The sequence below is a fragment of the Bombina bombina genome, chromosome 3 (assembly GCF_027579735.1).
Source record: "Bombina bombina isolate aBomBom1 chromosome 3, aBomBom1.pri, whole genome shotgun sequence".
In the NCBI taxonomy this organism is placed as follows: domain Eukaryota; kingdom Metazoa; phylum Chordata; class Amphibia; order Anura; family Bombinatoridae; genus Bombina; species Bombina bombina.
Genome location: NC_069501.1, coordinates 1,264,929,524 through 1,264,953,455, shown reverse-complemented (window position 1 = coordinate 1,264,953,455; position 23,932 = coordinate 1,264,929,524).

The following is a 23,932-nucleotide window of genomic DNA, read 5'->3' as shown; positions in this document are numbered from 1 at the left end:
AATCAAAAATATTAATTTTTCATATTTCGAAATATTAATTTTTCATATTTCAAAATTAATAATATTTTTTTTTTTTAAATATATATTTTTTTTTCTTCTCTCTTTTTATTGGCAAAAATTGTATTAGCGTTTTAGTTTAACTAAATACTAAACCAATACAATAATGTCTGTAGCCAGAAGTGACTCATTTAATTCTATACATAGCGATGAAATTGGTCCCATTACAATACCCATTACTAAAGGTCAGGTCCTTAAGAAAGATTTCTTAAGTTACATTAAAGGGAAGTTAAATATTGCTGGTGAATTAAATGATTTTATGGATATGCTTGAAACTAGGGCTAAAAATATTACCGTTAATAATAATATGTGGAATGAAGAGAATGAATTCTTCCAGGAATTATTAATGATTAATCAATGCAAGGCTCTCAAAAAGCGAGACGAACTAATACTAAAGTCCTGGCCCCTTTTTATATGCATTATTGACGAAATGTCGTTTTGTGTCACAGACAAACGATTGCAAATACAGGAGCTAGAAAATAGTATTCGTTCCTCGCGCAGACGCGAAGAGGGTTTAAAAATAGCTAAAAATAAAATGGATGAATTTGCCCAAAACCTAGCCGCCTTAGATAAGCATAATATGGACTTAATCGCGCAGATACAAGATTTAAATAAACAGCTTGCGCAAAGCCAGAGAGAATTAAGGGATTTAAAAAGGACATTTCGCCATAATGAAAACCCTTATATTAACAGTGAGAATAATGCAGATAATGCTAACTCCTTCAGCGAACGCGTCAGGGACGAGGTACAAAAACATATGGAACAGTATAGACAAATGACCCCTAACGGATCAGAAGTAGATTTCCCAAATAGGCAGTCACCTCATGATGCAAATCCAGAGGATTGCTGTAGCGCAGCTGGCGCGGGGGAGAGAAACTCTAACAGAGAAGTCCAGAGTAAGTCTGATAAAGTCTATGATTCCCATAAAATAATCACCTTCGTACAACGCGCAGTACCTATATTCTCCAATAAGGGAACAACATCTGTAATTGATCATTTACAGGCTTTTGAAAATGCGTTAGCTATAATGAATGTTACAAGTGAGAAATTGAAAATTGAATTTCTGCCCTGGGTATTTGACAGTAAGCATCACAAATTCTTTGCTTCACTAAAGGATATGAATATTCATTCCTGGAATGGGGTAAAACGACAATGCAGAAAAGAATTTGGGCAATATCGCACTAAAACTGCCGCGAAAATAGCGGTATATGGTTTAAAGTGTCGTGCGAATCAGAGTCCAATCGAATTCCTTTCTGTATTGAAAAATGCGTACAGTATGGCTGAAGATAATCCCAAATTTGATGGCTCAGAATTTGTAAATTTATTTTTTGAAGCACTGCCTACACCCATCAAAATCAACTTAGCTAGAGATTTTGATGAGGACTGCTCATTGGAATGGCTGATCAAAGAGAGTACGAAGTTATACTCTATTCAGCAGTCCAGTGAGCAGGGGGTTAAAAAGGAGTCAAAACCCAAAATTGTGGCAGAAACTAGGGTGTCACCTAGCCCCCTCAGTTTGGAATCTAAAAAGAGGACTTATGCAGAGGTGGCCAGTCAAAACAGGCCATCTCCACAGAGGTTTAATTCTGCCCCTCCCCCTACACAGGTTGAGGCGCAGGGAGACTATAACCAAAGTGGGGGACATAATCAGGTGAATAATTACTCACAAAGAGAATACTCAAGAAATAATTGGTACCCGCGCAAGGGTAGATACAATAGACGGCGAAGATATTCTCAGGGTAACCAGACACCCCAGGTATATAATGCTCCCCAAAGTACTAATACTGAGCAAGCTGAACCCCAGGGGCAACCACGCCAGAATAGAAATAGCGGCCCTGATTCTGAGGGTACCCAATGGTCCAGGAATCATTACAATGGGGCACCAGGAGATAGACCCAGGGGTAGAGGTAACTTGTACAATCAGGTAGATATGCTGTTTACCCAGTTAAATCGGTTGAGCGAACAAATCGCTAATATGAGTCAAAAATCTACGGCTCAGCAACCGAACAATACTTTTTTAGGGGTACAGCCAGTGGTCAGCAGTGGACCACAGGCACAGTCATAAATACTGCAGCATCACCTGAGGGGGAGGGGAGAGATATACAAAATGTAATAATAAATATCAATGATACTAATCATGTTCTCTCCCCACAGACCGAAAACGGACAATTTAGCTGTGATGATAGGCAACCTCATCCGGGAAAAACTAACGAATCTCTTCCTTTGCAGCACTCTCTTAACCTTATCTCCACAGATGCAGTATACAGGAATCCAGCCGAACCTGTCATAGAGGAAACAGGTAGGTATGAAGATTCTTCTGCATCAGAAAGCATGGCAAACTCCGGTAACACGTGGCGAAGCCCACAAATGTATGCTAACGCCAACTTTATGTGTGAAATGGTAGAAACTGCAGGAAGATATTATGTATTAGTTGAGCTGCAAGATTCAGTCTCCAACCCTATCAGGGGATTAATTGACACTGGGTCACAGGCAACTATCTTATCCCACAGGTACTACACACAGCTAAATGAGCTAACACCCCACAAACCTAAAATAAAAGAATTTGACGGTTCTCTAATAGGTGTTGGGGGTGACTCCCTAAAAGTTTACGGTACTGCCTGGTTAAAATTTAAATTGGGGAACAGGGTCATAAGACACCCTGTCGTCATAGTGGATCTGCCAACTGATCGTTTAATTATTGGTAGTGATCTCCTGAAGCGATTAAGCACCATAATTGATTGCATAAATAATGTAATTTGGTCACAAGTTAAGAGACCTATCAATTATGAAAAATCTGGTATATCTCGCGCCCGACATAGCTGTCACGTGGTGGAAGAGAAACCAGATGCTGTGGAGATTCATTTCAGGAATAACTCTGTACCTGAAATCACTATTCTACAAATAGATGATCAGACTCCTTTTAGTGGCTCTGATGGTAATACTTTTAAAATATCGCCTGGAAAGATAGCGAATATTTCCCTAGATGGCGATGTATTAACCATATCACTCCACAAGGGGGATCATAAAATCCCTAAGGGGGGAGGCCACACTCAATACCTCACAGGGATTGAGAGAGTTAAAGAGGATCTATTTATCCCTATACAAGTACATGACCTTGGTAAAACCAAGTATGCTAAAATAAACTTAAAACAGGAAGCTAGCTATATAAGCGAAGGTTTATTAGCGCAGATAGCTGAACATAAAGTGATTAAATATCTTTCTCCCCAAGACCACTGTGTCAACGGCCTGGATGACAGGTCTGAAAGCTATAACATCACAGCTAAGTGCTTATTATCTATCTCTATTGGTAATAAGTCAGTGAAGCACCTGTTTTTAGTTTTAAATACTCCCCATAATCAGATATACATTGGCAATGATATCTTACATAGATATGCCATACAAATAGATTTGATTAACTCTTGCCTCTGGAGCAGGTTAAAGGGGGACCCTGAAGTATTTCAGGATGAAAACGCAGCCCTGAAATCAAACCAGCAATTGCCATATGCTGTGAATATGCAGGTATCTAGCGATGTTATAATTCCTGCTGGGGCTGATAAATTTCTTTTACCCTTACAGGTAAAGAGAGGTCAGAAATTAAAAACTTCTGAAACATTGATTTGCCTCTCCCATAGAATACAAAATCTGGGTGTCACAGTGACTTACACCCCTATGGTGAATATTGGAACTGTTCCAATACATATTGTTGTGCATAACATGACCCCACAGGATATAACATTATCCAAGGGAACTACCATAGGATATGCACTGGAATCAAGTTATTACACTTTTGGATTCCAGAATAATGTAATTGGGCTAACACCTGAAGGATACTTAACTGAAGAACAATTAATAGAACAATCCTTTGCATCCATGCCAGAGGGTCTATTTAATGTTCAATCTATTTATCCCTTCAGCTCAGAGGAAGGCATCTGTAAAATTGAAGAAGCCTCTCTAGTGTTTGATCAGCCAATCAAACAGCAAGATTACCCCAATACCCAGAGTCATGGGAGCAATGTAAATTATAATCAAGGGGATCTCACCTCTAGACTGGAAGAAGCCTATGAAATAGGACAGCCTGAAATCTTTCCAGGATTTCAGCAAATAGTCGAAGAGCAAATATCCTTAGCTAATGGCTGTTCCAGCGATGATGAACGCCAACAGCTGTGAGAACTCCTGATGGAGTAAAAGGATATTTTCGCTAAGGATTCTTATGACTGTGGTACTACAGACTTGCACATTGCAAGGATACAAACAGATCCTAATGCACCACCTGTATTTGTCAAACAATACAGACTTCCCTTAGCCTCATATGATTCTCTTGCAGAGATCATAAGGAATTTGGAAGAAAGAGGTATTATCAGACAGGTGCACAGCTCTTATAATAATCCTATTCTAGGTGCCAATGGACAATGGCGTTTGTGTGCGGACTTAAGACAGCTAAACAAACGAGTATACATGTCTGGCTGGCCTGTACCATACATTGACCAGTGCCTAGCACAAATGCAAGGATCCAAAATATTCACTGCCATTGATTGTGCACAGGGATATTGGACCATAAAGGTACATGAAGAGGACCAATATAAGCTAGCATTCTCCTTCCAAAAGGTTCAGTATGCATTACAGAGACTTCCATTTGGATACATAAATTCTGGACATGAATTTGCTGTATTCATGCATAAGGCTATGCCTGACGCACTGGAAAGGGGGACCTTATCTTATGTTGATGATGTTTTAATCAAAAGCACAGACTTTGAAAAACACATCACAGAGCTTAAACACGTCCTCAGCCAACTTAAAAGGGCAGGTGTCAAATTATCCCTACAAAAAGCTCAATGGTGCCGCACTCGTGTAAACGTCTTGGGACATGAAGTTACCTCTGAAGGATTAAATCCCCAAAAGAAAAAGGTGGAAGCTATAGTAAATTCTAAAAACCCAACTAACTTAAAGGAATTGAGATCATTCCTGGGTATGACGAATTATTCTCGCAAATTCATTGATAATTATGCAGAATTAGCTAAACCACTACTACTTCTTCTAAAGAAAGATGTGAAATGGCACTGGAGTGAGTCTCAAGAGACAGCCATCAGAGAGCTGAAAAGAAAACTCACTCAAGCACCTTGCTTAGCGTACCCTGAAGGTGGTAAACCTTTCTTCTTAGAGACAGGTTACACAGATATAAGCATGAGTGCTGTTTTATACCAAAAGCATGATAATTTGAACAAAGCCATTGCTTATGCGAGCAAAAATCTATCCCCAGTAGAAATAAAATTTAGTGATTGCGAAAAAGCCCTCTTATCTACTGTATGGGCTCTACAAAATTTCCGCAGCTATATACAGGGCGAGAAAATTATTGTAGAAACGGCCCACCAGCCTTTGCTATATTTGCAAAGTGAGAGAATAAGAGATGGGAATTTGTCAAATAGCCGCATAACAGCGTGGACCCTTTCCTTACAAGGCTGGCCATTAGAAATTCGCTACAAGCAGAATAAAAAGAATCCATTTGCACAGGGACTTGCTGAGCTCCACGACTGTACTGCTAGAGATCCTGGGGAAGAATTATCAGAAGATGATTTTCTGGAGGAACAATTGCTTTCCCCATATAAAATGTACAATGAGGACCATTGTCAAACATTACCTTGGGTGTATGTTGATGGTTGTTCTTGCCATGCCACCATTGATAATGAGCGCAGATTAGTCGCTGGCATTGGTATAACTGGGGCAAATGGATTCCCAAATATATCTATAGGTTTCAACATTGGACCAAGATCCAGTCAAGTTGCAGAACTCACTGCTGTTTTCAAAACCATTGAAAGGGCTATTGAACATGATATTCATGAATTTGTGATCATAACTGACTCAAATTATGTGCGTGACAGTTTTGTTGAATACCTAACAACTTGGAAAAGAAATGGCATGCAGAAAAGCAATAACAAACCAGTCAAGCATGGCAAATTGTTCTGCGAGATTGATAATCTGGTAGTATCCAATGATTTAACCATACACTGGAAAAAGACCAAGGGTCATTCCAGAGTTTTAGGTCCTGATAAGGAAGGCAATGACCTTGCGGACTCATTAGCCAAACAAGGAGCCATAACTGGAGAACTCCTTAATATTGACCACTTAATGGGTGCAATTCAGGTAGAAGCCATTACCAGAAACCAGGCAAAACAACAGAGTGAGCCTAACTTGGTACAATGGAGTCAGGATTCTCCTAGTGAGGACCTGATCACTAGTCAAAAAGAAGACCCCATTGTAGGCATCTTCTATAAAAACATAGAAGATCCTGAAAGCAACCCCATCTCAAAAGATGATTGCATTGGCAAAGAAGATCTTAGAATCTTAATGAAATCTAGATCACAATTCAAATTACAGGATGGTTTGTTAATTAGAACCTCCAAAACTGGTATCCAGCAGTGGGTAGTACCCACCAAGTTCAGAGGCCTAATGCTTCAACATGCCCATGATGCTCCCACATCTGGTCATCGTGGTGCCAAACTCACATATGAAATATTGCGTGATTATGCTTTTTGGCCACACATGTTGAAAGATGTTCAAACCTACTGTCAAGGGTGTTTGATCTGCCCACAGTTCCAACCCACTGCACCAACGCATAGAGCGCCATTGCAGAAAAGGGGGATGGTAATGCCATGGTCAGATATACAAATTGATTTTATTGGCCCAGTAACAAGATCATCAAGAGGTAACAAATACATGTTAACAGTGACATGCCTGTTCACTAAATGGGTAGAGTGCATTAGTGCACCTAACAATAGTGCTGAAACATGTGCAGCATTGCTCATCAACCATGTATTTTCCAGATTTGGTTTGCCCCAAAGAATCGAATCAGATCGGGGGACCCACTTCACTAGCGAAGTGATGACCAAAATGTGGAAAATACTAGGGGTTAAAAGAAAGCTCCATATTGCTTATAGAGCTGCCTCAAGTGGTGGTGTAGAGCGTTACAACCAGTCCATTGTTAAAATCCTCAAAAAGTTTGTGGGTGAAACAGGTAAAGACTGGGATGTAAAACTACCTCTAGTCTTAATGGCATTAAGAGCAACTCCAAGTAGTGCTACCAAAATGTCACCTTTTGAACTGATGACTGGTAGAAGAATGGTTCTACCTCAGCATCTGCTGTACCGTACATCAGACCAAAACTTGATAAACGCTGCCAATACACATCAATATGTGGAAAACCTAAGGAAGCACCTGCAATATGCCTTTGCTCAAAGGAATTTAGAAAGAGCCGCAACTGCCACTAAAACCTATTATGATCTCAAAACATCCAAAAAGATATATGAAATAAATGATAAAGTTTATCTTTATAACTTTGGAAGAGATCAAGTTAGGGAGAAGAAATTTCTTCCCTCATGGAAAGGTCCTTTTGTCATTACTGACAAAATATCTCCAGTGGCCTATAAAATAAGGATCCCCAAAAATGAAAGTTTCATAGATAAATGGGTCCATATCAATCAATTGCGAGCGTGTCATCCAAGATCCCAACTACAAGTCATAGAGGGAGAATGAAGTGTCATATCCCAAAATGAACTAAAGACCGACTGTAGTTTAAAGATGACCAACTGATAAACATGAAGGCTCAAAATAACAAACTTTCTACATAAGAGACTGTCTATGAGGTATACGGTTGATCCTCATCAAATACCACTGACTTTAAGCCAATTCAAATACATGTGTCCTACATCTATTTGAAGTTGGAAGGGGGATTTATGTCAGAGTATATGAATATTATGATGAATATTACATATGTATACATATATATGTGTATATATATATATATGTATATTTTATACACTGTATATGTTAGATGAGACCTCAGGATTAATTGAACATGAGTTTGTTGAACACAGCTTCTAATCCACAGGGGGTCCCAACCCCCTTACCAGATAGCTGGATGAATACACGTTTATCAGGATTGAAAATCAGCATAGCCTTTTGAAGCACGACCCCTGAGGTGTAAAATACACACAAATTTTTTTTCTAAAGGAACTAACTCAGTGACCCTATTCATTTGACTATATATGCAGAGTTTTAAAACTCCAAGACATTTGGTGATGAGAGAAAAATATGCTTGGAAGCCCTCTGGTATTTGTCACCTAAGTTTTGTGATTTCAAAGTAAGATGTGTTGCAAATACACAGCTAGGGGGAAGGTGACACAGATAGAGTTGGATGCATTTTGCAAGGGGAACAATGCCAGTTTTCCATGCATGTTTGGAATGATTCATGATATATATATTGAAATTAAGCACATTGTATTAGGTGGATGATTGTTGCATGGGATATTTATATAAGAAAATAAATACAAGACATACATATTTTGAAAGCATGAATATCTTAGCCTCTGTGTGTTTAAGAATATAAATAGATGTTTGTGGGCCTAAAAGTAAATGATTAATTATACTTAATTTTATTTCAGATGGACCATAGACATATGAAATGCTTGGATCCCTTCTAATAATTATTTCTATTTTTATTGCAGACAACCATTGGTCATGAACATCAATCTATGCACTTAGAAAGAGATGGAATGCCTGCATGAAATGAAATGTCATATCATATGAATGTGCAATAACTGTTTATAAAGTTTTAAATACATCTCTTAAAATATAGTGAGATGAAGATATGGAAGTTACTTTGATGTGATATGACTATGAAATATACATTTTTTTTGTTAGGCTAAATGAAATATTAATTATTTTAATATAATGTTAGATATATGTGATGTTTCATATCAAAATGATCAGAAAAGTCATTAAGATATAACTTATCCAAAGCAAATATTGGGAATAGTTGTTGCAGTAAATTATGATAAAATGAATAACCATTTCATAGAAATACTTGTTTCAAATGTTGCTGTGTCTGTCTGTGATGCCACCCAGTGTTGCCATGAGAGAACTACAGCCAGAAAGCTTTTTGGCTGTTGAAAATGGGATATTCAGATTATCCAATAGAGGGACAAGGTTTCGAAGGGCCACCCATATTTCACACCTGTGATTAGACTAATAAATTGTATGCAGAAGGAAGGGGACAGTGGCTGCAGAGTTTTGTAACTGACTGAAACTGTTTTGCGTGGGACACAGTCAAACTATAAAAACAAAGTGGGCCATACTACTCCTATTCCATTGCAATTACACTTATTTTATATGAGGTGTGAAAAAAAAAATCTTGAAGTTGGATCTCATTTTGGTAACGTATATATATATATATATATATATATATATATAGAGTATAAGAAAAGGGCTGCTAATTACATGTGATATTTTAAAGTCACTGCAGTTTAAAGATACAGTTTTCTGGGTTTTGTAAGATAAGTCATATGCATAGCCTTTACAGTTAATAGACTTGAAGAGCAGATTATACTTTTAAACTGTATGCCATTGTTTCAGATAGCTCTTAGCCTGTCTATGTGTATGCAAGCATTTCAAATAAGCATTTATTATTACTGTATGTGGCAGAGTAGGATAAATTGCAGTTAAATAGCAGAACATATGCATTATCCTATTGTTTTATAAACACTTTTTAGAATTGTATTGCTTGGATGTTAAAGGTTTTTAGTCCCATTGTGTTAAATAAATAAAGACTATTTATAAGTAAGGTGGGTTTTAAAGATACAGTTTTCTGGGTTTTGTAAGAAGGATAGCATATCTTAAGAGTTGGTTTTAACGCATATAAATTTTGTGTCATATTCTAACATTGCAAATATATTTCAATATGTTTATGGATATTAACTAAATAAAAGAATTCAGATATTTATATTAATTGTATGGTCTAGTAGATGCATGGTTGATTAGGGTTTCAATTTTTAAGGAAAATTAATATAAGATTGTGCTTATAACCCTGCCATAAACTGATATATTATTTGGATAGCACTACTAAGATTTTCATAAATATACTGACACTAATGATAAAAAAATAGCGAGTAGAGGCCACATCTAAACTCCCAAACTGCTCTCATCGCATCTAAAAAGAACGATATGTGGCCAAGTGATTTAACCTTATGAGGCTATATTACTTTGTGTGATCAATTTAATAAAAAGTACCTAGTGCTACAACCCAAAGGTTTATTATACTATATTTGATGTTTCTGTGCAAGTTCCAAGAGATAAATATATAGTAGACATAAAGTATGTAATGTGCAATATATATATGTCCCTTGTGATAAGTTCTATATAGATTAGTGTGGTAACTAAAACTCAGTGATGATGGGTTATAGTACTAACCCACAATTGCTAGACCTCACTATTTGTTATAGTAATAGCACCATGTTTATAGTGTCTAGCATAGAATAGTAGGAAAAGAAAAGAAAAATATCCCTAGTGGTGGGGTCTATGTAAATATATATATTCAATGTAAGCTATTAATAATTTTATACACCTAAGTTACACTATCTATTTGGTAATGTGTCATGGTGATGATATATAATTAATGATAATGATTAGTGCATATGTAATATATTGGACATATAATATATTGGGGAAATAAAAGATTATTAATGGAAAAACTCATAATTAATATCTGTAGCCTTTAAACAACCGCTGTGTTATGGGTAGTGCTATTTTTAGAAAAATTGTGAATAGAAAAGACAACATAGTCTCACACAAGTCTAGTGGTGAGAATGATCATAAATCTATAATGATCATTAAGTCAATTTGGTATATATGTATATTAATAACTAAAGGTTATAGACCTCATGTGAATGTGTACTAGTGTTATAATATGCCCTACGTGAAGTATATTACACTAATCAGATATAATGTGAATATACTCTGACTATAAATATATATATAAGTATATGAGAGTGCCGCTAAATAAACTTCTTATTATCCTTTATTTAGTTAATATTGACCAGGGTATAGGTATTCCACAATGCACTAACGTTACTCAAATACACAGTATAGGTGGTAAATGTGCACTTTAGCAAGTGGGTTTCCTGTCTGATATTGCTCAAACACTTAGTCAATACGAGACATCATAAAGATTGATAGTAAAAATCCTATTTAGGTTTCAGAATCAAAAACATTAAGTTTTTGTCAGCATGGTATGTCAAGGAAAATCTCGTATTCAAAAGGCTGCCATATCTAAGTTTTCATTGAGCCCATCAGGCTGAAGAGTTCTAAGTCTTTTAATCCAAAAAGTCTCTTTCCTCCTGAGGGTCATAAAGGCATTAGTGCAAGATTTGGGAATCGCTTCAATGGGTGTTATTTTTATCTGATTTTTGTGTTTTTTTGTGATGAATTAGACACTATGGCCTAGATTTGGAGTTTGGCATTAGCCGTGAAAACCAGCGTTAGAGGCTCCTAACGCTGGTTTTAGGCTACCGCCGGTATGGTATTTTGAGTCGTGTAGGTAAGGGTCTAACGCTCACTTTTCAGCCGCGACTTTTCCATACCGCAGATCCCCCTACGCCATTTGCGTATCCTATCTTTTCAATGGGATCTTTCTAATGCCGGTATTTAGAGTCGTTTCTGAAGTGAGCGTTAGAGCTCTAACGACAAAACTCCAGCCGCCGAAAAAAAGCAGGAGTTAAGAGCTTTCTGGGCTAACGCCGGTTCATAAAGCTCTTAACTACTGTACCCTAAAGTACACTAACACCCATAAACTACCTATGTACCCCTAAACTGAGGTCCCCCCACATCGCCGCAACTCGATAAAAAAATTTTAACCCCTAATCTGCCGACCGCCACCTACGTTATCCTTATGTACCCCTAATCTGCTGCCCCTAACACCGCCGACCCCTGTATTATATTTATTAACCCCTAACCTGCCCCCCTCAACGTCGCCGCCAGCTACTTACAATAATTAACCCCTAATCTGCCGACCGCAAAGCGCCGCCACCTACGTTATCCTTATGTACCCCTAATCTGCTGCCCCTAACACCGCCGACCCCTATATTATATTTATTAACCCCTAATCTGCCCCCCTCAACGTCGCCGACACCTGCCTACACTTATTAACCCCTAATCTGCCGAGCGGACCTGAGCACTACTATAATAAAGTTATTAACCCCTAATCCGCCTCACTAACCCTATCATAAATAGTATTAACCCCTAATCTGCCCTCCCTAACATCGCCGACGCCTAACTTCAATTATTAACCCCTAATCTGCCGACCGGAGCTCACCGCTATTCTAATAAATGTATTAACCCCTAAAGCTAAGTCTAACCCTAACACCCCCCTAAATTAAATATAATTTTAATCTAACGAAATTAATTAACTCTTATTAAATAAATTATTCCTATTTAAAGCTAAATACATACCTGTAAAAAAAATCCTAATATAGCTACAATATAAATTATAATTATATTATAGCTATTTTAGGATTAATATTTATTTAACAGGCAACTTTGTAATTTTTTTAAATAGGTACAATAGCTATTAAATAGTTAAGAACTATTTAATAGTTACCTAGTTAAAATGATGCCCTGATGAACCCCTGGGACACATGCTCTGGAGGGGGGTGAAACGTGCGTTGGCACTATGTGTATTACACCTTGGATAAGCTAAATACTGTCTGAGGTCTGTTTGTGGTGACACATTAAAGCGGAAGTCTTAATCCAGCATTAAATAAGCCTATACTGCTGTCCTTGAAAAATTTCCAAATGAACAGAACAAGCCTGGGAGCTGTGCATATGCGCTGAAACGATAGCGCTTGGATGCTGTATCTGTGAACTGACTTTAGGAATCGACTCTTGGAGCCTGAGGACAGCTTATAAAAAGCAGGTGCTTTATTTCCCAAGTACTTTCACTTGTCAATATGAGAGCCTGATATCGATCGTGGGTGTCCTGACAAGGAGATACAGAGTTGCGGTTGGTCTACTCTCTCTTGGTTCTTTCCTGGACCAATGGATACAGTTTCAGGTATTAGGAACCAATCGGAGCTGCAGTGACGAGCTAACCACCCCCACTGGGGATTACGTCACACGCCGAGGAATTACGGATCAGCAAGAAAAAGCACCATCGCAACTTTACTTTGGAAGATAAGTACTGTCTTAACATTATACAAATTGTGGATCGGTTCTTTGACCTAGTGTGCAGCAGATTCTGTTGCGGTCGATTATCTACCGACACATGCTATGTATTATCAGTATATGGCTTTCATACTTACATTAAACAGTGGAAAATGGACTGATAAGTTTCTTGTTCATTTTGTATATAGTATGCTATATATATATGTCTGACATTTAGGATAATTTAGTAGTGTCTTGTATTTAGACATTTTGTGCATGATTTTTCATATATGTTATCCTATAGTCTTGCATTATTCTAGTCTGCATACGTATGCATAGGGTTTTGAGATTTTCAAATAGCTTTATGTGTTGCTTTTGTTTTGATTTTGTATTTTAAATTGTAAGAGGTTCCTCTAACTACTGCAGCCCGGAGGAACTGATCAAACACTGAATGTGAAGTGGGACATTTAAATAAAGAAATTGGATTATTTCAAAATTACTTTTCGTGTGCTTTTTTTTATCCCTTGCTGTTTTTGGGACATTTACAAATGCCCCAATATATGTCTATCTTTTTTGTTGTTTAAAAAAAAAATACCTAGTTAAAATAATAACAAAATTACCTGTAAAATAAGTCCTAACCTAAGTTATAATTAAACCTAACACTACACTATCAATAAATAAATTAAATACAATTTCTACAAATAACTACAATTACATAAACTAACTAAAGTACAAAAAATAAAAAAGAACTAAGTTACAAAAAATAAAAAAATATTTACAAACATAAGAAAAATATTACAACAATTTTAAACTAATTACACCTACTCTAAGCCCCCTAATAAAATAACAAAGACCCCCAAAATAAAAAAATGCCCTACCCTATTCTAAATTAATAAATTTAAAAGCTCTTTTACCTTACCAGCCCTGAACAGGGCCCTTTGCGGGGCATGCCCCAAGAAAATCAGCTCTTTTGCATGTAAAAAAAAACATACAATACCCCCCCAACATTACAACCCACCACCCACATACCCCTAATCTAACCCAAACCCCCCTTAAATAAACCTAACACTAAGCCCCTGAAGATCTTCCTACCTTGTCTTCACCTCACCGGGTATCACCGATCGGTCCTGGCTCCGATATCTTCATCCAACCCAAGCGGGGGCTAGACATCCACTGAAGAAGTCCAGAAGAGGGTCCAAAGTCTTCCTCCTATCCGGCAAGAAGAGGACATCCGGACCGGCAAACATCTTCATCCAAGCGGCATCTTCGATCTTCTTCCATCCGGTGCGGAGCGGGTCCATGTTGAAGCAGCCGACGCGGATCCATCCTCTTCTTCCGGCGTCTCCCGACGAATGACGGTTCCTTTAAGGGACGTCATCCAAGATGGCATCCCTCGAATTCCGATTGGCTGATAGGATTCTATCAGCCAATCGGAATTAAGGTAGGAATATTCTGATTGGCTGATGGAATCAGCCAATCAGAATCAAGTTCAATCCGATTGGCTGATTTGATCAGCCAATCAGATTGAGCTCGCATTCTATTGGCTGATCGGAACAGCCAATAGAATGCGAGCTCAATCTGATTGGCTGATCAAATCAGCCAATCGGATTGAACTTGATTCTGATTGGCTGATTCCATCAGCCAATCAGAATATTCCTACCTTAATTCCGATTGGCTGATAGAATCCTATCAGCCAATCGGAATTCGAGGGACGCCATCTTGGATGACGTCCCTTAAAGGAACCGTCATTCGTCGGGAGACGCCGGAAGAAGAGGATGGATCCGCGTTGGCTGCTTCAACATGGACCCGCTCCGCACCGGATGGAAGAAGATCGAAGATGCCGCTTGGATGAAGATGTTTGCCGGTCCGGATGTCCTCTTCTTGCCGGATAGGAGGAAGACTTTGGACCCTCTTCTGGACTTCTTCAGTGGATGTCTAGCCCCCGCTTGGGTTGGATGAAGATATCGGAGCCAGGACCGATCGGTGATACCCGGTGAGGTGAAGACAAGGTAGGAAGATCTTCAGGGGCTTAGTGTTAGGTTTATTTAAGGGGGGTTTGGGTTAGATTAGGGGTATGTGGGTGGTGGTGATGGGTGTGGGGAGCGCTCTAAAAGAGCTGTGAGTATAAACTATGATTTGAAGTGTGTATACACTGTGATAGAATGTGTATGGATTTACCAAATATAATTTCTTTGAATAAATATAATTACTTTGAATCATAAATTTTTGTGTGGTTCTGGTGTTATATAGTGTCTCTCCAAAAAATGTGAACAAATAAACAATCAAAAACAAAACGTTGATTCTTAAAATTCTTCAAGGACAATTTTATAAAATCCTTCTATTTATTCAAAATGTGTATGCTCGGTGTATTATCACTGTACCTTTAAATAAATTGATGTGCCTCTAAATAAATTGATACACAAATTGTGCTTCAAAAGGGATAGACCAACAAATCGTTATGAATTTGAAACGTGATGAATTTAAAACGTGATGAATTTAAATGAATAAACAAACAAATCGTGATGAAAAAAAATGACTTAACTTCTAGATGAATAAACAAACAAATCGTGATAAATTTAAAAAACTTTACTAAGATAAAAAACAGTATAAGATCGTTTCAATCGTATTTTATGGTTATACCATACAATGAATCTGTTTAGAGCATGTGGGGGTACATCTTTATCGTAAAACAATGCTAAAAGTTCGGATTTTTAATCCTTATGGTGGAAGTTCGGATTTGTAATCCTTATGGTTTTCTTAAGTTGTGGCCACAACCAATTTTAAAACAGTTAAAATCCAAATGTAGTACTGTGCTGTTGTTAATTTTGCAGTTTATTCTCCCCCTAACCGGACCTCTGATATTCCTTACCTCCGTGTTTTCTTTGTATTACCTTGGGTTCTGGGAAGAGTGCTTTTTGTAAGTAGGTCGAGTTCTCCAAGCGGCTTTGCCGCTGTTTGAATTTCCTCCGCAACTACTTCCTACCCTGATGTGCGTGTGACGTTGACGTTGTACACGGAGGACCAATCAGGCAACCGGATCGTGGGGGGAGTGTTTCTTGTACTGGAGCCAATCTTTCCACACTCGATGTCAGGTTTTCTACGCGTTTCAGCGCCGTAACTTAGCAGTTAAGTGCGAGGGAGGAAACCCCAGAGAAGCAAACAAACTGCTAACAAGTCAGGACTATATAGGAGCCTAAAAGACACACCAGATTATACAGTCTTGATAAAGGCGCAAGTTACGGCGCTGAAACGCGTAGAAAACCTGACATCGAGTGTGGAAAGATTGGCTCCAGTACAAGAAACACTCCCCCCACGATCCGGTTGCCTGATTGGTCCTCCGTGTACAACGTCAACGTCACACGCACATCAGGGTAGGAAGTAGTTGCGGAGGAAATTCAAACAGCGGCAAAGCCGCTTGGAGAACTCGACCTACTTACAAAAAGCACTCTTCCCAGAACCCAAGGTAATACAAAGAAAACACGGAGGTAAGGAATATCAGAGGTCCGGTTAGGGGGAGAATAAACTGCAAAATTAACAACAGCACAGTACTACATTTGGATTTTAACTGTTTTAAAATTGGTTGTGGCCACAACTTAAGAAAACCATAAGGATTACAAATCCGAACTTCCACCATAAGGATTAAAAATCCGAACTTTTAGCATTGTTTTACGATAAAGATGTACCCCCACATGCTCTAAACAGATTCATTGTATGGTATAACCATAAAATACGATTGAAACGATCTTATACTGTTTTTTATCTTAGTAAAGTTTTTTAAATTTATCACGATTTGTTTGTTTATTCATCTAGAAGTTAAGTCATTTTTTTTCATCACGATTTGTTTGTTTATTCATTTAAATTCATCACGTTTTAAATTCATCACGTTTCAAATTCATAACGATTTGTTGGTCTATCCCTTTTGAAGCACAATTTGTGTATCAATTTATTTAGAGGCACATCAATTTATTTAAAGGTACAGTGATAATACACCGAGCATACACATTTTGAATAAATAGAAGGATTTTATAAAATTGTCCTTGAAGAATTTTAAGAATCAACGTTTTGTTTTTGATTGTTTATTTGTTCACATTTTTTGGAGAGACACTATATAACACCAGAACCACACAAAAATTTATGATTCAAAGTAATTATATTTATTCAAAGAAATTATATTTGGTAAATCCATACACATTCTATCACAGTGTATACACACTTCAAATCATAGTTTATACTCACAGCTCTTTTAGAGCGCTCCCCACACCCATCACTACTTGCACATTTCTATACATCTGATATTGGGAGCATATCAGATTTGGGGAAGCTAGTTGAGTCCTATCTACATATCACTCCACACTTTCCTTTTCTTGTATGTGGGTGGTGGGTTGTAATGTTGGGGGGGGGATATTGTATGTTTTTTTTTTTACAGGCAAAAGAGCTGATTTTCTTGGGGCATGCCCCGCAAAGGGTCCTGTTCAGGGCTGGTAAGGTAAAAGAGCTTTTAAATTTATTAATTTAGAATAGGGTAGGGCATTTTTTTTATTTTGGGGGTCTTTTTTATTTTATTAGGGGGCTTAGAGTAGGTGTAATTAGTTTAAAATTGTTGTAATATTTTTCTTATGTTTGTAAATATTTTTTTATTTTTTGTAACTTAGTTCTTTTTTATTTTTTGTACTTTAGTTAGTTTATGTAATTGTAGTTATTTGTAGAAATTGTATTTAATTTATTTATTGATAGTGTAGTGTTAGGTTTTATTGTAGGTAATTGTAGGTATTTTATTTAATTAATTTATTGATAGGGTAGTGTTAGGTTTAATTATAACTTAGGTTAGGACTTATTTTACAGGTAATTTTTTATTATTTTAACTAGGTAACTATTAAATAGTTCTTAACTATTTAATAGCTATTGTACCTAGTTAAAATAATTACAAAGTTGCCTGTAAAATAAATATTAATCCTAAAATAGCTATAATATAATTATAATTTATATTGTAGCTATATTAGGATTTTTTTTACAGGTAAGTATTTAGCTTTAAATAGGAATAATGTATTTAATAAGAGTTAATTAATTTCGTTAGATTAAAATTATATTTAAGTTAGGGGGGTGTTAGTGTTAGGGTTAGACTTAGCTTTAGGGGTTAATACATTTATTAGAATAGCGGTGAGCTCCGGTCGGCAGATTAGGGGTTAATAATTGAAGTTAGGTGTCGGCGATGTTAGGGAGGGCAGATTAGGGGTTAATACTATTTATGATAGGGTTAGTGAGGCGGATTAGGGGTTAATAACTTTAATATAGTAGCGCTCAGGTCCGCTCGGCAGATTAGGGGTTAATAAGTGTAGGCAGGTGTCGGCGACGTTGAGGGGGGCAGATTAGGGGTTAATAAATATAATATAGGGGTCAGCGGTGTTAGGGGCAGCAGATTAGGGGTACATAAGGATAACGTAGGTGGCGGCGCTTTGCGGTCGGCAGATTAGGGGTTAATTATTGTAAGTAGCTGGCGGCGACGTTGTGGGGGGCAGGTTAGGGGTTAATAAATATAATATAGGGGTCGGCGGTGTTAGGGACAGCAGATTAGGGGTACATAGGGATAATGTAAGTTGCGGCGGTTTACGGAGCGGAAGATTAGGGGTTAATAATATAATGCAGGGGTCAGCGATAGCGGGGGCGGCAGATTAGGGGTTAATAAGTGTAAGGTTAGGGGTGTTTAGACTCGGGGTACATGTTAGAGTGTTAGGTGCAGACGTAGGAAGTGTTTCCCCATAGGAAACAATGGGGCTGCGTTAGGAGCTGAACGCAGCTTTTTTGCAGGTGTTAGGTTTTTTTTCAGCTCAAACAGCCCCATTGTTTCCTATGGGAGAATCGTGCACGTGCACGTTTTTGAGGCTGGCCGCGTCCGTAAGCAACTCTGGTATCGAGAGTTGCATTTGCGGTAAAAATGCTCTACGCTCCTTTTTTGGAGCCTAACGCAGCATTTGTTTGAACTCTCGATACCAGAGTTAATTTTATGGTGCGGCCAGAAAAAAGCCCGCGTAGCGTTAACAGCCCATCTACCGCCAAACTCCAAATCTAGGCCTATGTCTGGAGACACTATGAGATTTTGCATTTTTCTTGATGTTGTAGGAGTGCTCCCCCCATCGTTTTTTGATTTTCCTACAGGTGCGGACTATGTACTGGGCCCCACAAATACAGTTCAAGAGATAAATGACAAAAGAAGTTTCACGTGTCATGTAACTTTTGATGTTAAAAGTTTCTCCTGTACTGTAGGATGTAAAGGTAGATGTCCTATGTGAAATGTAGCTGCACATACCACAGCGTTTCCTATAACATTTTGAAGCTATGTTCTTATTTAGTAGGGGCCCAATGCCCAAGGCATTGGAACCTACACTGTTCTTAGCAGAATATTTATTTCTTACAATTTTACTGGGTGCTAGGGCGGTCTTAAGTGTTGGTGCTGTTCTATACACCACTTTTGGTTTTTTCCCTATAATGCTCCTCAAAGTAGGGTCATCAGTTAAAATAGACCAATGTTTGTTGAGGATTTTATTAACAGCCAAATGATGTGAATTATATCTAGTAATAAATAATGGTGGATTTAGTTCTTTAAAAGATGTCTGATCCTTAGGTTTTTTGTTCCCATTAATCTTAAAATAGACCGATCTGTCCTCCTTCCTAACTCTATTAATCTCATGATTAATTAAATCTACTGGATAGCCCTTTTCAAGGAATCTATCTCCAATGACCTTGGCCTGAACATCATAGTCCTCTAGTCTAGAGCAATTTCTCCTGATTCTCCTAAATTGTCCATATGGAACATTCAACTTCCAACTCTTGTAGTGATTACTTTCATAATGTAGAAAGCTATTGCAATCGACAGTTTTAAAAAAAGTTTTTGTTCCCACTTTTCCATCAGTGTTTTTGTTCAGCATGAGATCAAGAAATTCAATTTCTTCTCCCTTAATGTTATGGGTAAAAGAAATACCAAAATTATTATTATTGAGATGATCCAAGGGATTATTGTCTTCCCAAATACCCCTGTACTGCCTTTTACTATCACTTGCCCAAAGTTCATAAGAATCCAATCAGACCACAAGGTAGACACATCATCGCGGGAATAGGGAGTCTTACAGACTCCCTATCTGCCTATATTGACTATTTTTTACAGAAATTTGTAATCTCTTTACCATCATTCATAAGAGATTCGTCAGATTTAATTATCAAACTGAATGACTGTAATCTGGATGATAACTGCTGGTGGGTCACCTGCGATGTGGGGTTCCTTTACTCCAATATCCAACATGAATTAGGGATTAGAGCAGTTAAGTCGTATCTTGCACAGGATATATATATGCCTACTGAACAAGCTGAATATATTATCTAACTAATCAAGTTTATTCTTGAGCATAACTATTTCCTATACCAGAGCAAGTATTATCTCCAGATCAAGGGAACGGCCATGGGCACCAGGTTCGCTCCGAGTTTTGTCAATTTGTTTATGGGCAACTTCGAACAACTATATATTTATGAGTCACAATTCGCAGTGAACCTGGTGTTCTATGGCCGTTACATAGATGATCTTCTTTTTGTGTTCAAAGGGTCGGAAGAGGAAATACATAAGTTCATTGATCATCTCAATAATAATAATTTTGGTATTTCTTTTACCCATAACATTAAGGGAGAAGAAATTGAATTTCTTGATCTCATGCTGAACAAAAACACTGATGGAAAAGTGGGAACAAAAACTTTTTTTTAAAACTGTTGATTGCAATAGCTTTCTACATTATGAAAGTAATCACTACAAGAGTTGGAAGTTGAATGTTCCATATGGACAATTTAGGAGAATCAGGAGAAATTGCTCTAGACTAGAGGACTATGATGTTCAGGCCAAGGTCATTGGAGATAGATTCCTTGAAAAGGGCTATCCAGTAGATTTAATTAATCATGAGATTAATAGAGTTAGGAAGGAGGACAGATCGGACTATTTTAAGATTAATGGGAACAAAAAACCTAAGGATCAGACATCTTTTAAAGAACTAAATCCACCATTATTTATTACTAGATATGATTCACATCATTTGGCTGTTAATAAAATCCTCAACAAACATTGGCCTATTTTAACTGATGACCCTACTTTGAGGAGCATTATAGGGAAAAAACCAAAAGTGGTGTATAGAACAGCACCAACACTTAAGACCGCCCTAGCACCCAGTAAAATTGTAAGAAATAAATATTCTGCTAAGAACAGTGTAGTTTCCAATGCCTTGGGCATTGGGCCCCTACTAAATAAGAACATAGCTTCAAAATGTTATAGGAAATGCTGTGGTATGTGCAGCTACATTTCACATAGGACATCTACCTTTACATCCTACAGTACAGGAGAAACTTTTAACATCAAAAGTTACATGACATGTGAAACTTCTTTTGTCATTTATCTCTTGAACTGTATTTGTGGGGCCCAGTACGTAGGCCGCACCTGTAGGAAAATAAAAAAACGATGGGGGGAGCACTCCTACAACATCAAGAAAAATGCAAAATCTCATAGTGTCTCCAGACACTGTCTAATTCATCACAAAAATACAATAAAGATAACACCCATTGAAGCGATTCCCAAATCTTGCACTAATGCCTTTATGACCCTCAGGAAGAGAGAGACTTTTTGGATTAAAAGACTTACGCCTAGATTTAGAGTTCTGCGGCCAAAGGGGTGCGTTAGCTACGCATGCTTTTTTTCCCACGCACCTTTTAAATACCGCTGGTATTTAGAGTTCACAGAATGGCTGGGTTTTCAGTGCGTTAGGCTCCAAAAAGGGAGCGTAGAGCATAATTTAACGCCACTGCAACTCTCGATACCAGCGGTGCTTACGGACGCGACCAGCTTCAAAAACGTGCTTGTGCACGATTCCCCCATAGAAAACAATGGGGCTGTTGGAGCTGAAAAAAAACCTAACACCTGCAAAAAAGCCGCGTTCAGCTCCTAACGCAGCCCCATTGTTTTCTATGGGGAAACACTTCCTACGTCTGCACCTAACACTCTAACATGTACCCCGAGTCTAAACACCCCTAACCTTACACTTATCCCTATTCTGCCGCCCCCGCTATCGCTGACCCCTGCATATTATTATTAACCCCTAATCTGCCGCTCCGTACACCACCGCCACCTACATTATAGCTATGTACCCCTAATCTGCTGCCCCTAACACCGCCGACCCCTATATTATATTTATTAACCCCTAATCTGCCCCCCTCAATGTCGCCTCCACCTGCCTACACTTATTAACCCCTAATCTGCCGAGCGGACCGCACTGCTACTATAATAAAGTTATTAACCCCTAATCCGCCTCACTCCCGCCTCAATAACCCTATAATAAATAGTATTAACCCCTAATCTGCCCTCCCTAACATCACCGACACCTAACTTCAATTATTAACCCCTAATCTGCCGACCGAATCTCGCCGCTACTGTAATAAATGGATTAACCCCTAAAGCTAAGTCTAACCCTAACACTAACACCCCCCTAAGTTAAATATAATTTAAATCTAACGAAATAAATGAACTCTTATTAAATAAATTATTCCTATTTAAAGCTAAATACTTACCTGTAAAATGGGATGATAGGATGAAGACTTTGGATCCTCTTCTGGACCTCTTCAGCCGCAGGATTATGGATCGCCAGCCCCCGCCTGGGTTGGATGAAGATTTCGGAGCCAGGACCGATCGGTGATACCCGACGAGGTGAAGACAAGGTAGGAAGATCTTCAGGGGCTTAGTGTTAGGTTTATTTAAGGGGGGTTTGGGTTAGATTAGGGGTATGTGGGTGGTGGGTTGTAATGTTGGGGGGGGTATTGTATGTTTTTTTTTTTTACAGGCAAAAGAGCTGAATTCTTTGGGGCATGCCCCGCAAAGGGCCCTTTTAAGGGCTGGTAAGGTAAAAGAGCTTTGAACTTTTTAAATTTAGAATAAGGTAGGGCATTTTTTTATTTTGGGGGTCTTTGTTATTTTATTAGGGGGCTTAGAGTAGGTGTAATTAGTTTAAGATTTTTCTAATGTTTGTAAATATTTTTTTTATTTTTTGTAACTTAGTTCTTTTTTATTTTTTGTACTTTAGTTAGTTTATTTAATTGTATTTATTTGTAGATATTGTATTTAATTAATTTATTGATAGTGTAGTGTTAGGTTTAATTGTAGATAATTGTAGGTATTTTATTTAATTAATTTATTGATAGTGTAGTGTTAGGTTTAATTGTAACTTAGGTTAGGATTTATTTTACAGGTAATTTTGTAATTATTTTAACTATTTTAGCTATTAAATAGTTCTTAACTATTTAATAGCTATTGTACCTGGTTAAAATAAATACAAAGTTACCTGTAAAATAAACATAAATACTAAAATAGCTATAATATAATTATAATTTATATTGTAGCTATATTAGGGTTTATTTTACAGGTAAGTATTTAGCTTTAAATAGGAATAATTTATTTAATAAGAGTTAATTTATTTCGTTAGATTTAAATTATATTTCACTTAGGGGGGTGTTAGGGTTAGATTTAGCTTTAGGGGTTAATCCATTTATTACAGTAGCGGTGAGATTCGGTCGGCAGATTAGGGGTTAATAATTGAAGTTAGGTGTCGGCGATGTTAGGGCGGGCAGATTAGGGGTTAATACTATTTATTATAGGGTTATTGAGGCGGGAGTGAGGCGGATTAGGGGTTAATAACTTTATTATAGTAGCGGTGCGGTCCGCTCGGCAGATTAGGGGTTAATAAGTGTAGGCAGGTGGAGGCGACGTTGAGGGGGGCAGATTAGGGGTTAATAAATATAATATAGGGGTCGGCGGTGTTAGGGGCAGCAGATTAGGGGTACATAAGGATAACGTAGGTGGCGGCGCTTTGCGGTCAGCAGATTAGGGGTTAAT